Here is an 8,905-nt window from a genome sequence, read left to right on the forward strand (position 1 = left end):
GAATGACATTTTTACTATTTCTTTTGATTGTTTCTTTTAATGTTTTATGTAAAGCACTTTGAATTGTCTCTGGACATGAAATGTGCTATACAAATAAACTTGCCTTGCCTTACATCCATGAATGGATCAAAATACTGCTTTGGGGTTCATTTATTGAGACAAATGAACAGTATAATACATTTAAATCCTCAAGGTTGATCTTTCATAGTATGACCCCTTTCACCCTTCCTCTCTCTTTGGGGTCCAGATGAATCCACGCTTATATTGATGTGTGATTCCTCCCATGACAAATGTGGATCTAGGTGGACATGATTTTATGTCTGCCATGGACATCAGTGAAACTCAAAGATCAATGATGGAAGTTTAGCGCGCTCTCTTGTGGGGTCCAGATGACCCCACTCCCAATGTAAACATACCAATGAGAGCGGAAGGGTTACACAAAGCATCATGAGGGCCTGTGACGGTTGCTGTCCATGCTGCTGACGGAATGTGATTTTTGAGATCAGTGCGCTGATCCTCAAAGTAAAGTAAATGTGCAGATCTTTGTGTGGTTTAGTCATAATTCTTCTATGGGTCCTACTTGGTTAATTAGTGATGCATCTGTGAAGAATTCACAGCTGCATATTAATATTGCATATTTGGACCACCATTTTTTACACGGAGAATGTGCAAAATTTACGTAGTGGCAGTGTGACATGGCCTTCAGACACAGATGGGGATTGTAAGGCAAGTTTCTCATCATTGCAAAATACCAGATTGTCAATGTCTACTCAAATGAACATAATTTCATTTTATGATTACATTGTGACAGCACAATTGCAACTCCAAAAAGGCAGCATTCATGTGACTTAGAAGATGCAGCAGATGAGTTCAGCAGATGAGGCAAATTATTTGGTGGTCTGTTGTTTTTTCAGAAATTATAATCACTTCTAAGTAATCCAAGGTGTTCCTGCTTTAAGTAACGAAGACACCAGCGACAACAGGTGGGCTATTTAAGGACACATCACCATACTGCTGTTCCTTTATTTTGTGAATGAAAATTGTCGGTAAGTGATCTATCTTTCTAGCTATCTTCATTCATTCATTCATTCATTCATTAGTACTTTCAGTCAAACTGCTGAGGCTCTTATTTGTTTTGGTTCTTTAATCCATTTCTTCACATAAACATTGATTAATATATTTCAGCCAATGACCAGTCACAAAGGGTGAGAACATTTGGCCTCCTATTGAAGGAAATACTAGTGCTTTTCCCAGAGATCTTTTGCATTATTTTTGAGATGTTACAAATTTCTTATAGTTTTTCCTGTGTTCATAATTACATGTGTTATTGCCCTATGGACTCTATTCTCACTAATGACTTCAATTGAAGAAACTGCAGATGACAGATATGGCACTATTAGAGGGACATGACACAAAGGGCAATTGGCACAATGACCTGGGCCTACCTCGCTGTAGCCCGCTAGGACCCACCCTCTCTTCAGTATGGTGGAAATAGAGGAGGGGAATGAGGAGCTTAGGGAGAAGGAGGTTGTGGTTGTAGTTTGCAGGCTTTTTTGTTGAATAAGACAGAGTACATGCAATCCAACAATGGTCACTGATGTCACTGCAAAACACTCCAGCTTGATACTTAGAAGGGGTTGTTGTAAGAATTATGTAAATAAGTGTTTCCTTGTCAGGATTTTTTTGGGTCATATCTGGGGGGCTGTTGTGTAATTTGATTAATGCTTAATTAATCCAATTGTAAATTTACTTTCTCAGTTACATTTATCATATCCCAATTTAGGTCACCTAATAGGACTAGGTCTGATCTGCTAAAAGGAACCAATATAGAACTTAGTGTTTCTAAACTGCAGGATGGAGGGAAGGAGTAAACAGGAGGGCCGGCTGGAGCTGAGCCGGCTGGAGTTGAGCCAGCTCGCGCTGGGCCGGCTTGACCTGCGCCGGCTTGAGCTGAGCCGACTTGAGGAGAGCCGGCTCAAGGAGATCCAGCTCGAGCTGAGCCGGCTGGAGAAGAGCTGGCTGGAGGAGAGCCGGCTGGACCTCAGCTGGCTGGAGCTGAGCCGGCTTGAGGAGTTGAGGCTGGGGCTGATGAGGAGGTCCTGGCTGATCAGGAGGTAAGGGAGGAGCTGTGGGTGCATCTTGATCTCTGGGTTGCCCGGGCTGGGCGCCTGGTCTTGCGCTGGTCTATGGTGACAGGACTCGGGCTGGGTGGTGGCTGGCTATTTATCACTGTTGGCCTACTGGCTCCTACTGCATGCTGATTTACATTTTTCTGCAGTCAGAGCGTGCCTCGCACACAATGTAATGCCTGCCCCTGCATGAGCTGGAGTTTATTTGATGAAAGAAGTGCAATCTAAAGTGAAGAAAAAGAATGTTATCTCTAAAATGGGTATGTTTCACATCTTCCACAGGATGAGCCAGACTGCAGCTGGGGGCCACAAAGGAGAAAAATAAACCATTTAATTCAAATCAGTGGTGCAGTTTGATTATTTTATTAAGCTACAGGACTTGGGAAATTATAGATGACTACAAAGAGATAAAAGCCAACAGAGTAAAATGTTTTTTGTTACAGAGTATTTTTTTTTTTTTTTTAACTTCATAGAATAAGTTTTCCCATATACTTTTTTTTTCTTTGTTTTTCATAATTTTTGGTGTTTGATTACTTTGGATAATTGGAAATCTAATTTTGTGTGAAAAAGAAAATATGCTTGGAAAATTGTCCGTTTTGGAACCTACAAAAATGTACTCCTATTATCCTCGGTGAAGTTAGTTTTACGTTGGATATTCGACAGATATGCTGGTTAAACTGTAGAACACTTTCACCATAAAAAGTTTCACCATCACTTTTGCCAGGTAATTTTTACCCTGTATAAAATACCCAATAAAAATATTTGTCATCCAAAATTGATCAAAATATGACAACACATGATAAATTCAAGTTGTTTTCTTTTATTTCTAACTGCACTTTATGTAACAAAGTGTGTGTGTGTGTGGGGGGGTCATATGAAGATCCTAAAAAAATGCTTGAAAATGACTTAAATTAGTCATTTGTGAAGATTAAAAAATGATATTGTAGACTTGGCCTTTGGTCCACTCATTCATGGGACATGTGAGACCGCAGGAACCCATGACACTCAGAAAATGCAACAATTTGAAAATAATCTGTACTTTTGCTCGATTGTAAATCACCTGGGGATTGTGTTCTAGGGTTTCCTGAGGGATTCCTGATCAATTGTTTCCACAAAGCAGAGCAAAGACTTAGGTGTCTTTTATAAATAGTAATTTATTCCTGCTTGTACGCAGGGGCAAATGGGTGTTGGTTTTAATTTTTTTTCTTCTTTGTATTTTATGTTAATTTTTAAGTGGAAAGGGCTCTGAGTTGCAACATATGAAAGTGATTTGAATAAATAAAGATTGATTAATAAGTTCAGTTTGTTGAATAACCAATCAAGGTCAGATTAAACTTAGACTAACTTTCTATTCTGCCAAATGTCAAAATGAAATGTGAACAAGTTTTAAATTAGTGTTAAAGCTAATCATCACAGCATTTAGTGTAGATGAAAATGAAGAATAATGCTGTCATGTTGCAGAAGATTTAAATCACTAAAAATGGAAAACTAACAAACGAAAGAAAAAAGAAACATTGAGTTTTACATGCAATAAAAGCATCATATCAGAAGGAACTAAGAAGTTACTCAGGTCTTGTCTCATAATGAAACAAAAAAAAGAATACTTTATTTTCTTAAGAGTTGTGAAGCTCTCAGAAATATTGATGATATTTTGTTCTGATGTATCCCATCCTATTGCTGTTAGTATGACATACCACAAAGGTAGTACTTTTGATTTTAAGCAAACATGGTTGCAATACTGTTTTAACTCTTTTATTTGTGCAATATTATTATGAAAGCACAATTTTGAGCTAATATGTGAAAAAACAGCTAGTTGACCTGCTGTTTGTGAATTACAATTATTTCAGATATATTGGAAATGTCTTAGTATGCCTTTGTATTAAAGTCCACATTACAGTTGGAAGAGGCTGGATAACTCAGTTGACTGATGTACAACGTTCAGTTTCCAGGCGAGCAATGAGATAAAATCCAGTGAGAGTCCATAGACAAGACCCTTCATGCTTCTGCATAATTGGGTCTTTATGTACCTTAGAAAAATAGGGTTGTGCCAGGAAGGGCATTCGGCATAAAACTCTGCATTGCCACCTGTGTGATTCAGTAAAAGCTGATTTACTGCGGTGATGACAGGAGAAGTAGAAAGGTGAACAACAGAGTTTGCATTGTACTTGGTGATGGCACGGTTGCTAAGGAAAACATTTTTAATTGTCACTTTATGTCATAAATGTTGCTGACACCTGGTCTTGATTTTAAATTAGCTCAATAGCTTCTAGGTCATATGATCAATTGACTCAAAATTGGAATTGGATCATAGTTCTCACCTCCCTAACCGAGCTACAGCTCTTGATTTTAAATTTTAAAAGTGTTCAAATTTTTTTATGAATTTTTATGTTTAAAAATTAGCATTTTAGCTCAATAGCTTCTAGGTCATGTGATCCATTGACTCAAAATTGGTATTGGATCATAGTACTCCCCTCCCTAACCGAGATACGCCTCTTGATTTAAAATTTTAAGAATGTTCTAATTTTTTATGAATTTTTATGTGTAAAAAATAGCATTTTAGCTCAATAGCTTCTAGTTCATGTGATCAATTGACTCAACATTAGTGTTGGATCATAGTACCACACTAGCTATGTAAGATACACCACTTGATTTCGAATTTAATCTTTTATTTGTATTTTTTAGGAATTTTAATATGTGAGTATTAGCTTAGTGCCACCAAACACTCTCTCCGTGTTTTGAGTATATCACCTTTTATTTTGAAAATAGGGAGTCAGTAAAAGCCTCATCCGTTTTTTGTGTTACCGTGTTCACCGTAGACACACCAATGCTGGTGCTCTCAAAATGTTAGAGCACTGCTCTCGGAGTTGCACTGGACCAGGACCCCGTGATCGTGCGAGGTTTACCCTGACCGAAGTCTGTCGAATATCCAACGTAAAACTAACTTCACCGAGGTCTCCCATTAACCATTTTTGTGTGGTGTTTTCAGTTGAGGTTGGATCCTCTACTTGAAGTCTGGGAGCTCAAAGGTCATCCTCAATATCTTAGCTCTCCCCATACTGCACTTTTCAAAAACTGGGATGTCAAAAGCATTTACAGGGAGATGCATATCTATGTCTCTGTATGCTGTACACAATCTACACTTGAACTCCCCAAAACCAGCATGAATAATGCTAAAAAGTCTAAGACCAAGATTTTGTTTTTAAATTGTCTTTATTGAGACATTCGAGAAATCACGTTGATTAAACATTGAAGTCAAACCCAGGGATTTGAACATGCTGAAAAGAACACAGAGGGATTTGTTTCCAAACATCTCAATCTTGCAGACATTACTTCACATGTTAAATGTGATGGAAGAAATACAAACAAGATTTCTATTCATACAAACAGTTCTTGTCTTTGAAATCAACACTATTCAGATACATTTATCATCACTTTTACCTGAAACATTTTTTTCTACTGATAATCATTTAAGTTTTAATGCTTAAAATAAGGCCGACATTTATGACACAATATGATGTCCTTAGTTGCCTCGGGTATCAAAAATCATTGTTGATTCTGTTTTTTCACGTTGCCTTTGAAGGTTCATTTTAAATTAAATTTTAATTTGTCTGTGACAACGCACATTAAGTTGACACAATATCTATTTTTTTAATCTTTTGTCCCCTGACAGATTTTAAGAGTAACTAGACAGGTGCATTACCTGCGATAATGCACGTGTGAATGCTTCTTTGCTAAATGTTGTTGCTGAAGTGTAGTTGTGTAACTTCTGTACGTTTAACAATGTCTAGTTAATGCATGAATTTCCTGAACGTGCCTGATGTGTACAATTGCATAGGGTGCTGAAATTGCTTAAAATTTGCACAAAATGCGTAAAATTGTGTGAGATTGCATGAAATACTGAATTTGCTTGAATTTTGCACATATTGTGTTAAATTGTATAGTTGTGTAATATTGTGTAAATTTGTGTAACTTGTGTAAATTTCTAGATGCCTAGTAAAAGCATGAATTTCCTGAGCATGCTGGATGTTTAAAATTGCATAAAATACCGAATTTGCTTGTAATTGGCACAAACTGTGTAAAATTGTGTTAAGTTGTGTAACTTGCACGAATTTAAAAATGCCTGAAGTACAAGCATGAATTTCTGAACATGCTGAATGTTTTAAATTGCATAAATTGCATGACGTGTGTAATTTGCAGAGATTTGTAAAAAGAAACCCCAAAAAGAATCCTATTGGTTATAACGGGGCTTGACAAAAATGCAAAACTTGTGTAACTACGCAAAAACTGTAAAGTGCACGACAAACAATCCTTAACGTGCTGAACGTTTTGATACCAAGATTGTGTGAATCGAATAAGTGTGGTAAAGTTTTTCCCCGTCAAAAAACGTACNTTTTTGGGTCATATCTGGGGGGCTGTTATATAATTTGATTAATACCCAATGAATCCAATTGTAAATTTACTTTCTCAGTTACATTTATCATATCCCAATTTAGGTCACCTAATAAGACTAGGTCTGATCTGCTAAAAGGAACCAATATAGAGCTTAGTGTTTCTAAAGTGCAGGATGGAGGAACGGAGGATGCAGGAGATCACGCTTGACCTGCGCCGGCTGGAGCTGAGCAGACTCGAGGAGAGCCGGCTCGAGGAGATCCAGCTGGAGCTGAGCCGGCTGGAGAAGAGCTGGCTGGAACTCCAGATGCTGGAGCTGAGCCGGCTTGAGGAGTGGAGGCTGGAGCTGATGAGGAGGCTCTGGCTGATCAGGAGGAAAGGGAGGAGCTGTGGGTGCGTCTTGATCTCTGGGTTGCCCGGGCTGGGCGCCTGGTCTTGCCCTGGTCTGTGGTGACAGGACTCGGACTGGGTGGTGGCTGGCTATTTATCACCGTTGGCCTACTGGTTCCTACTGTTGAAGGAAGAGCGTGCTGATTTACATTTTTCTGCAGTCAGAGCGTGCCTCACGCACAATGTAATGTCTGCCCCTGCATGAGCTGGAGTTTATTTGATANCTGGGTGGTGGCTGGCTATTTATCACTGTTGGCCTACTGGTTCCTCCTGTTGAAGGAAGAGCGTGCTGATTTACATTTTTCTGCAGTCAGAGCGTGCCTCACTCACAATGTAATGTCTGCCCCTGCATGAGCTGGAGTTTATTTGATGAAAGAAGAAACGCAATCTAAAGTGAAGAAAAAGAATGTTATCTCTAAAATGGGTATATGTTTCACATCTTCCACAGGATGAGCCAGACTGCAGCTGGGGGCCACAAAGTAAATAAATAAACCCTTTCATTCAAATCAGTGTAGTTTGATTCTTTTATTGAGCTGCAGGTCTAGGGAAATTATAGATGCGACTACAAAGATAAAAGCCAACAGAGCGAAATGTTTTTTATGTTAGTGTTATTTTTTTTTGAACTTCACAGAATAAGTTTGCCCATATATTTTTCTTTCATAGTTTTTGGCGTTTGATTACTTTGGATAATTAGAAATGTGTGTAAAAAAAAATGCTTGGAAAATGTCTGTTTTGGAACCTACAAAAATGTACTCCCATTAACCATTTGTGTGCCGTTTTCAGTTGGATCCTCCTGTGGGAGCTTAAAGGTCATCCTCAATATCTTAGCTCTCCCCATTACTGCACTTCTCAAAAACTGAGATGTCCAAAGAGTTTACAGGGAAATACATGTCTATGTATGCTGTTATGTACACGATCTACACTTGAACTCCCCAAAACCAGAATGAACGCTAAGAAGTCTAAGACCAAGATTTTGTTTTTAAATTGTCTTTGAGACATTCCAGAAATGTTGATAAAACTGAAGTCAAACCCAGGGATTTGAACATGCTGAAAAGAACAGAGGGATTTGCTTACAAACATCTTAATCTTGCAGACATTACTTCACATGTGAAACAGCCCTTTAAGATTTTTTTGTCTTTGACATCCCCATGCGGAGGCAGCGGTGCACAGATCGCCTCCATTGCAGCACATGTTTGGTCATCTGAGCTCTGAAGTGGCCTTTCTTGAGCCCGGATCTGAATCCAATCGACCATCTTTGGAAGGAGCTGAAACGTGCCGTTTGGAGAAGACGCCCATCAAACCTGAGGCAACTGGAGCAGTTTGCTCAAGAGGAGTGGGCCAAAATACCGGTCGAGAGATGCAGAATGCTGATTGACAGGTACAAAAATCGGCTGACGGCAGTGATTGCCTCAAAAGGTTGTGCTACAAAATACTGAGGATAGGAGCTGAAACGATTCAACAGACTAAAATAAACAAACATCTTTACAGTATTCAGCTCAAAGGAACAGTGCTCCATTTGTGGCCAAGACACTCCACCTGGATATGATGGTCCAAACACATGGGATTGTGTCATAGACTTCATAAATTTACTGTGCATTTTGTTTGTAACAATTTTATTTATAGTATTCAGTTATTGAAAGTACATGCAAAATAAGTTACTGAGGGTAATGTGTTGAAGGTAATTGTTATATTTACATTACTTTAAATAAACACTCAACTGCACGACTTATTATTACTTAACACTATTTTTGTGTAGCTCTGGGGTCCCTCAATAATGTAATTCATCACACCCACTCAAGATTGTCTTTTAGCTTGAAAGCAACTCTGTGCTGTAATGGCAGTGGGAGAACAAATTATCTTTTTTTTTTTTAAATATTTGTACAATACCACAGAACATGTTTTTAACCCCACCCCCCAAAAAACCCAATTAAAAATACTGTATCTTGTAACCTTTTTAACTGTTACTCTTTCCCCCAACAGATTGAATGCACGAGCTG

The sequence above is a fragment of the Oryzias melastigma genome, linkage group LG18 (genome assembly GCF_002922805.2).
Source record: "Oryzias melastigma strain HK-1 linkage group LG18, ASM292280v2, whole genome shotgun sequence".
NCBI classification, from domain to species: Eukaryota; Metazoa; Chordata; class Actinopteri; order Beloniformes; family Adrianichthyidae; genus Oryzias; species Oryzias melastigma.